Genomic DNA, 8,111 nt, shown 5'->3' with positions numbered 1-8,111 from the left:
GCCCAGCCGCTCCGTGGCATGTGGGATCTTCCCGGAATGAGGCACGAACCCGTGTCCCTTGCATCGGCAGGCGGACTCGCAACCACTGTGCGACCAGGGAAGCCCGCGTGTTTGTTTTTTTTTAATTGTCAATCAACACTACTTTCCTTGAGCCGACTTCTGTTTCCTATCCATCTAAACAAAAGTGTTATTTTACTTTTAATTGCTCAATATTAAAATAAGCAATGCATGCATTTATTAAAAAACACAGCAGAAAGGTTTACGATGCCACCTCTCCCAGTTTCCCAATTCCCCTTTCGAGGGTGAACCACTGGGACCAGTTTATTGTGTATTCTTCCAGAGACAGTCCTTATATACAGACATAATGCAACATATAAACATTAAGAAAACAAAGAAATTAATAGCTGCCCATGTCACATGAGTGAGTATTGTGTTAGAGATAAAAGAAACTGAAGCACAGGGGAAGGTTAAGACCACGAGGTACCTGGAAAATTCAAATCTGTAACACTTTCTTTCCTCTAGGGATTCTCAAACTTTTTGATGTTAAAATTTACGTTCTTGAAAAATTATTGAGGATCCCAAAGAGCTTTTGTTTGTGTGGATTATATCTGTTGATAATTACTCTATTAGAAACTAAAACAGAATCTTTAAATGTTTATCAATTCATAAAATAATGTCATCCCATGTAAACATAATATTTTATTTTTAAAGTTATATTTTCCAAAAAAATTAGTGAAAACCGTGGGGTTTTTTACATTTTGGCAAACATTTTAATGTATACGTAATAGGAAACAGCTGCAATCTCACATCTGTGTCTTTTTTCTTTAAGATTTTTTATATATTTAATTATTTATTTTTGGCTGTGTTGGGTCTTCGTTGCTGGTTGTGGCGAGCGTGGCCTACTCTTCATTGTGGTGCACAGGCTTCCCATTGTGGTGGCTCTTCTTGTTGCAGAGCATGGGCTCTAGGTGCGCGGGTTTCAGTAGTTGCAGCATGCGGGCTCAGTAGTTGTGGCTTGTGGGCTCTAGACAGCAGGCTCAGTAGTTGTGGCGCACGGACTTAGTTGCTCTGTGGCATGTGGAATCTTCCTGATTCAGGGCTCGAACCCGTGTCCCCTCAATTGGCAGGCGGATTCTTAACCACTGTGCAACCAGGGAAACCCTCACATCTGTTTCTGCGTTCAATCTGTTGTGTTGATTCAAGTATAAGAAGAAAACTCAGATTCACACAGGTATGTAGTTGAAAAAATAGGAAACTCACAGGTCCCTGGAAGGGGTCTCAGTGACCCCCAGGTATCTCCAGACCACGCTTTGAGAACTGATGCTCTAGTCAACATTGTCTCTGTCCACATCATTCCCAAAATGGAATTGAAAAGAAAATCATGGGTACCACAAACATAGCTATCATCGTTCCTATTTGACAAATGAGGAAATTGAGACTAATACCCAGTGTTCAGCCCAGGTAAAACAGCTATTACTTCTTAACAAAAATACAGACAAAAGAACTTATACAGCAAAGCAAATATTGTGGTTGGTGGTCAGGTTGGACCAGGGCATGAGGTGGAAGGGATTTTATGGTGAATGTCCAGGAATCTAGGAAAAGCCCCCTGCCTACCCTGCAGTCTGGAGGTTCCCAGAGTTGGAGAGGGCTGAGCTCAATCTTGAAAGATCCTAAAGCTTTGCATATGTCAAGAGAAGAAGGCACTTCCTAGAGGAAGGAAAAGGTGAAATGCTAGTTTACATCTGTGTAGAGCTTACAAAGTACACTGATTACAACATGTACCCCTCCTTGATCTCTCTTTTGGTAACAGATTTTGGGACATTCAGGGAGAACAGGGAGATATTTCTGGCCAGAGCAAAGTGTGAAGGAGGTAGGAAAAGTTGGACATAGATGTTGGGTTGTAGTATAGAATGAGAAGAAGTAAATGAAGTTGACACCAGGGTACAGTTTTGAAGTTTCAGGGATGGGGAGTATCAACTGTTTTTTTTTATTCATTTTGACAGGTAGCCTGGAGTAGAGAAAGGAGCTCTCCCGTTAACATGCTGTGTGACCCCAGGCAAGGTACTTACACTCTCTGATCCTCATTTGTAATATGGAGATAATGATGCTACCTCACTGAGTAGTCCCATGAGTTAAGTGTATAAACTGTTTGGCAAATAATTGCCTCCTAGCAAAGTCATATTGAAATTAATGGTGATATGGGACTTCCCTGGCAGTCCAGCAGTTATGGCTCATGCTTCCACTGCAGGGGGCATGGGTTCAATCCCTGGTCAGAAAACGAAGATCCGCACTACATGTGGCCAAAAAAAAAATGATTGTTTAGGATTTTCTTCTTGGGACCTCTGGTGTCTTCCTTTCCCAGTTAGAAGGTGTCAGGGAGTTCCCTGGTGGTCCAGTGGTTAGGAGTCGGTGATTTCACGGCCTGGGTTGGATCCCTGGTCTGGGAACTGGGATCCCGCAAGCCTGGAGGCAAGGCCCAAAAAAAAAAGGTGTCATAGTCACATGTTCTGTTTTCAAAAGTACCACAAAATTGCTTCAGTGTTCTTTTGAAATTGATGTGTGTGTGTGTGCATGCGCGCGTGAATGCATTTGGTTGTGTATGTACATGGATTTGTGTATGTACATGGTATGGATTTCATCACCTCTAGAAAACCCTAAAAAAACTCACTCAGCTAATTTTTCACACCCTTTCTAAAAACTTGCTCCATTTTTGGATAACAGCTTTATCGAGATTAAAATAATCTACCATAAAATTCAACTTTTTTTGTGTGTGTGTGGTACGCGGGCCTCTCACTGCTGTGGCCTCTCTCGTTGCGGAGCACAGGCTCCGAACGCGCAGGCTCAGCGGCCAAGGCTCACGGGCCCAGCCGCTCCACGGCATGTGGGATCCTCCGGGACCGGGGCACGAACCCGTGTCCCCTGCATTGGCAGGCAGACTCTCAACCACTGTGCCACCAGGGAAGCCCCATAAAATTCAACTTTTTATGGTATACTATTCAGTGGGTTTTAGTAGTATATTCACAAAGTTGTGCGACTATCACCACTGTCTAATTCCGGAACATTTTATCACCCAAAAAAAGACACCCAGTATGTATTAGCAGTCACCCACCGTTTATTCTCAAACTCCTTAGCCCGGGCAACAATTAATCTACTTTCTATTTGTATAGACTTCCCTATTTGGGATATTTCATATAAATTAAATCATATAACATGTGGTCTTTTGTGACTGGTTTCTTCCACTTACTATGTTTTCAAGATTCAACCGGGGCTTCCCTGATGGCTCAGTGGTTAGGAATCCGCCTGCCAGTGCACGGGACACAGGGTCAAGCCCTGGTCCGGGAAGATCCCACACGTCACAGAGCAACCAGGCCCATTCACCACAACTACTGAGCCTGCGCTCTACAGCCCGCGAGCCACAACTACTAAGCCCACGTGCCGTAACTACTGAAGCCCACCTGCCTAGAGCCTGTGCTCCGCAACAAGAGAAGCCACCGCAATGAGGAGCCCGCACACCGCAAAGAAGAGTAGCCCCCGCTCGCCACAACTAGAGAAAGCCCTCTCGCAGCAACGAAGACCCAACGCAGCCAAAAATTAAATAAGTAAAATTTAAAAAAAGAAAGAAAAAAAAAGATTCAACCGTATGTAGCATGTATATAGTACTTGGATCATTTTATGGCTGAATAATATTCCACATTTTGTTTATCCATTTATCAGTTGATGGAAATTTAGGGTGTTTCCGCTTTTTGGCTATTATGAATAATGCTGCTATGAACATTTGTGTACAAGTTCTTGTGTGAACGTGTTTTCAGTTCTCTTGGGTATATACCTAGAATGGAATTGCTGGGTTGTGTTGTAACTCTGAGTTCAATCATTTGGGGAACTGCCAGTCTGTTTTTTGGAGTGTCTGCACCATTTTACATTCCCGCCAGCAGTGTATAAGTGTTCCAATTTCTCCACATCCTTGCCAATACTTGTTATAATCTGTCTTTTTGATTGTAGCCAACCTAGTGGGTGTGAAGTGTTATTTCATTGTGGCTTTCATCTGCATTTCCCTGATGGCTAATGACATTGAGCATCTTTTCATGTGCCTATTGACTATTACAAAGTATATTTTCTTTGGAGGAATGTCTATTCAAATCATTTGATCATTTTTTAGTTAGGTTATTTGTCTTTTTATTGAGTTTTAAATGTTCTTCGTACATTCTGAAAACTGGAGCCTCATCAGATACATGATTTGCAAATAACTTATCCCATTCTATGGGTTGTCTTTTCACTTTCTTGATGGCATCCTTTGAAGCACAGAAGTTTTTACTTTCAGTGAAGTCCAATTTATTTTTTTCCTTTGATTGCTTATGCATTTGATGTCATATCAAGAAACTGTTGGCTTAATCGAATGTCACAAAAATTCGTGCCTATGTTTCTTTCTATAGTTTTGGCTCTTATTTAGGTCTTTGCTCCATTTTGAGTAAATTTTTGTATATGGTATGAGGTAGGGGTCCAAGTTCACTCTTTTGCCTGTGGTTTATCTAGTTGACCTGACACCATTTGTTGAAAAGGTTATTCTTTCCCCGTTGAATTGTCTTGGCAAAAACTTCCTTCCCTAAGCTGACATTCTCTGGGGAAATGTACTCCCAGATGAAGAACTCAGGAAGTGGGAGCATTGTAGATTAGCAAAGCACCTTTTAGATTCAGCTGGGCGATAGCAACCACAGCAACCAATGTCCAAGAGTGACTACAATACCCCACTCTTCTAAGCACTTTATGTGCACCACTGCTTTGTATTTTTCTGACAGCAACCCTGTGCAGTAGTCTCCATTATTATATCCGTTTTACTGAAGCTCAAAAAAGTTGAATAACTTGATGTATTAGTTATGTATTGCTGCATAACAAATTACTGCCCCAAAACCTGTGGCTTAAAACAACAAATGTTTGTTAACTCTTAGGTTTTGAGGGTCAGGAAAGCCACCCTCTCATGAGGTTGCAGTGAAGATGGTTTCCTGGTCTGTAATTACCTGAAGGCTGGCTTGACTGGGACCAGAGGATTTGCTTCCTAGCTCTTTCACATGGCTGGGGGCAGGTGGTCTCAGTCCTCAGCACATGGACCTCTCCATAATGTTGCTTGTGTCTCTCCATGACATGGCAGCTGGCTTCTCCCAGAGTGATTGAACCAAGAGAGGGAACAAGGAGTGAGCTACAGTGAATCTTATGACCTAGCCTTGGAATGTAACTTCTGCTACATTCTAATCATTGGAATTAAGTCACTAAGTACTGCCAACATTTTTTGGGAGGGGAATTAGGCTTCACCTTTTGAAGGACAGCATATCAGATAATTTGTGGACATGTTTTAAAACCACCACACTTGCCCAAAGTCAAAAAGGTTGTAAGTGTTTTAGCAGGAGAAGCCCAGTGTGCAAGCACTCATAAACCCTGGCTTGCACCACACTCGTTAACGTCCCACTGGCCAAAGCAAGTCACATGGCCAAGCCCAGAATCAATGTGGCAGAGGATAAGAGCCTACATACCAGGAGTTACAGTTCATTGGGGGACACCAGTATAAGTCTACCACAATGCAGTATCTTTTATCTCCCTCAGATATTAGACTCTTTGAAGTTCTAATATCTTTGAAGATATCTAATATCTTCAAAGTTCAAAACTTTGAAGTTTTGCAACCTGCATTGTCTCTATTTCTTTGGGTTTACTTTCCTACCTGCTTTTAAGGCCCTGTTTTTCAGGTTAGAAGAGTTCCTCACATGCCTAATGATTTTTGGCTGTCCTTCCATAGTCAGCCTCTAGTGAGGGGCTAAAATACTTAGAGGAGGCTCTGAGTGAGAGGAGTGGGTGGGAGGGCTTGTCTCGGGATGAGGTTCTCTGTGAGATCATCAGATCTAGACCAGCCATTTCACTGGGGGACCCCCAAATGTCAGTGTCTATAGATGTTTTGTCTTTTGCTGGTCAATATTCCCCAAGAAGGGTCCTCTATTCTCCTGCCTGGGGAGTAGAAGTCTGTGTGCCGGGTTCTGAGACCCAGGCTGGGGCAGGGCAAGGAGTGGGGGTCTCCATCCAGAATGCAGACTTTCACTGACTCCATTGCTTTCAGTATACTTTCCCCAGGCCACACCTGGGGGGTGTCTCCAGGGACCCAGGTGTTCCCAGATACCTGCTGTATCTATTGTTCAGCCTTGTTAGAAGGTGACCCTCCCATCACCTGCAGGCGTTGGGGAGGAAGGTGACACTCCCATCATCTTAGCTGGGCAGGATGGTGGAGCAGATTTGGGAGGATTCCAGCTGCTCCTTTGAAAGATTTTGAACTAGTTTTTTTTTATCTCTTCAGCCCCACTTTGTACCTCTGTCTACAGAGGTACCTGGAGCCTCTGATTCATCAGCCCTCCTGGAGTGCTGTGCTATGAACTGGACTTTTTCTTTTTTTTTTAAATTGAAGTATAGTTGATGCATAATATATGTTACAGATGTACAGCATAGTGATTCACAATTTTAAATGTTATTTTCCATTTATAGTTATTATAAAATATTAGCTATCTTCCCTGTGCTGTACAATATATCTCCTTCCTTGTAGTAGCTTATATATTTTCTACATAGTAGTTTGTACCTCTTAACCCCTATCCCTATCTTGTCCCTCCCCCCTTCTTTCTCCCCACTGGTAACCACTAGTTTGTTCTCTATGTATGTGAGCCTGTTTCTTTTTTTTTAAATTAATTAATTAATTAATTATATTTATTTTTGGCTGCGTGGGGTCTTCATTGCTGCACGCGGGCTTTCTCTAGTTGTGGCAAGTAGGGGCTACTCTTCGTTGCGGTGCATGGGCTTCTCATTGTGGTGGCTTCTCTCGTTGCAGAGCACGGACTCTAGAACGCAGGCTTCAGCAGTTGTGGCGCCGGGGCTTAGTTGCTCCGCAGCATGTGAGATTTCCCAGACCAGGGCTCGAACCTGTGTCCCCTGCATTGGCAGGCGGATCCTTAACCACTGCACCACCAGGGAAGTCCCTGTTTGTTTTTTGTTATATTCGCTAGTTTGCCGTATTTTTTAGATTCCACGTGTAAGTGATATCATATTGTATTTGTCTTTCTCCATCTGATTTATTTCATCTCCAAGTCCATCTGTGTTGCTGCAAATGGCAAAATTTCATTCTTTTTTATGGCTGAGTAGTATTCCATTGTGTGGTGCATGTGTGTGTGTGTGTGTGTACACATCTGGTGATTATACATATATCACATTTTCTTTATCCATTCATCTGTTGATGGAGACTTAGGTTGCTTCCATACCCTGGCAATTGTAAATTAGTGCTGGTATAAATATTGGGGTACATGTGTCTTTTCAAATTAGTGTTTTTGGGGTTTTCGGATGTATACCCAGGAATAGAATTGCTGGGTCATATGGCGAACTGGCCTTTTTCTTGTTAGCTGTTCCACCTTCACTTTTCCCACTCTGCTAAGTCACTTACCACTTCCCTCTCTGCTTTCCAGCTTCCAAAATGTTGTTGCCTTTATTCTTCCACTGCTATATCCTTTCCTGACTTCTTAGTCCTTATGGGTTTATACTTAAAAAAAAAAATTCCTCTGCTCTTACTTTAGCAGGGGGTCTAATGGGAAAGAAGAGCTAAACACATATGTTTATTAATCTACCTGGTTTCATTTAAAGAGCACAGCACAAATGTTTAAATAATATATCCATCAGGAGTCAGTTGCAGTAACAGAAAAGGTTGGTTCAGAGAAGTAGGTGCTTGAAACATACTGGATAAACTAGAAGAATGGGCTCAAGGCTAGGCCTCCAGGAATGATTGTCAGAACCCTGCAGAACTGATCCTCCAAGAGAGCTGCAACCTGGATGAGAGTCAGGGACCTGTGAACTAATAAACAACTGCCAGTCCCATCTTAGCCACATTCAGAGATCAGGCTGCTGCTGCCGCACTTTCAGCTTCAAAGCCACGCAGTCTGCTAGACCGATATCCACTAAGTGGAGGCCCGGAGCAACACTGCCTCTCTCCCTTCTACACTCAGGTAAGCACTCAAGTCTTGTGTGAAGGTGTCTGATTTTTTTTTTTTTTTTTTGCCGCGCCACACGGCATGCAGGATCTTAGCTCCCCAACCAGGGAT

The 8,111-nt window shown here is 42.8% G+C and overlaps 1 long non-coding RNA gene across 1 annotated transcript; it reads left to right on the top strand.

Annotated features, from left to right (window-relative positions):
* The first annotated feature begins 1,063 nt into the window (after positions 1-1,063).
* On the top strand, positions 1,064-3,293 carry LOC116741710. The gene is made up of 3 exons (XR_004346240.1): positions 1,064-1,231; positions 2,004-2,061; positions 3,257-3,293. It is a non-coding gene; the product is annotated as an uncharacterized LOC116741710 (long non-coding RNA).
* Positions 3,294-8,111: the final 4,818 nt, after the last annotated feature.

Source organism: Phocoena sinus, chromosome 16 (assembly GCF_008692025.1).
Source record: "Phocoena sinus isolate mPhoSin1 chromosome 16, mPhoSin1.pri, whole genome shotgun sequence".
In the NCBI taxonomy this organism is placed as follows: Eukaryota; Metazoa; Chordata; class Mammalia; order Artiodactyla; family Phocoenidae; genus Phocoena; species Phocoena sinus.
The sequence above is the reverse complement of the archived record's forward strand: the minus strand, read 5'-3'. Positions and strand labels throughout refer to the sequence as shown.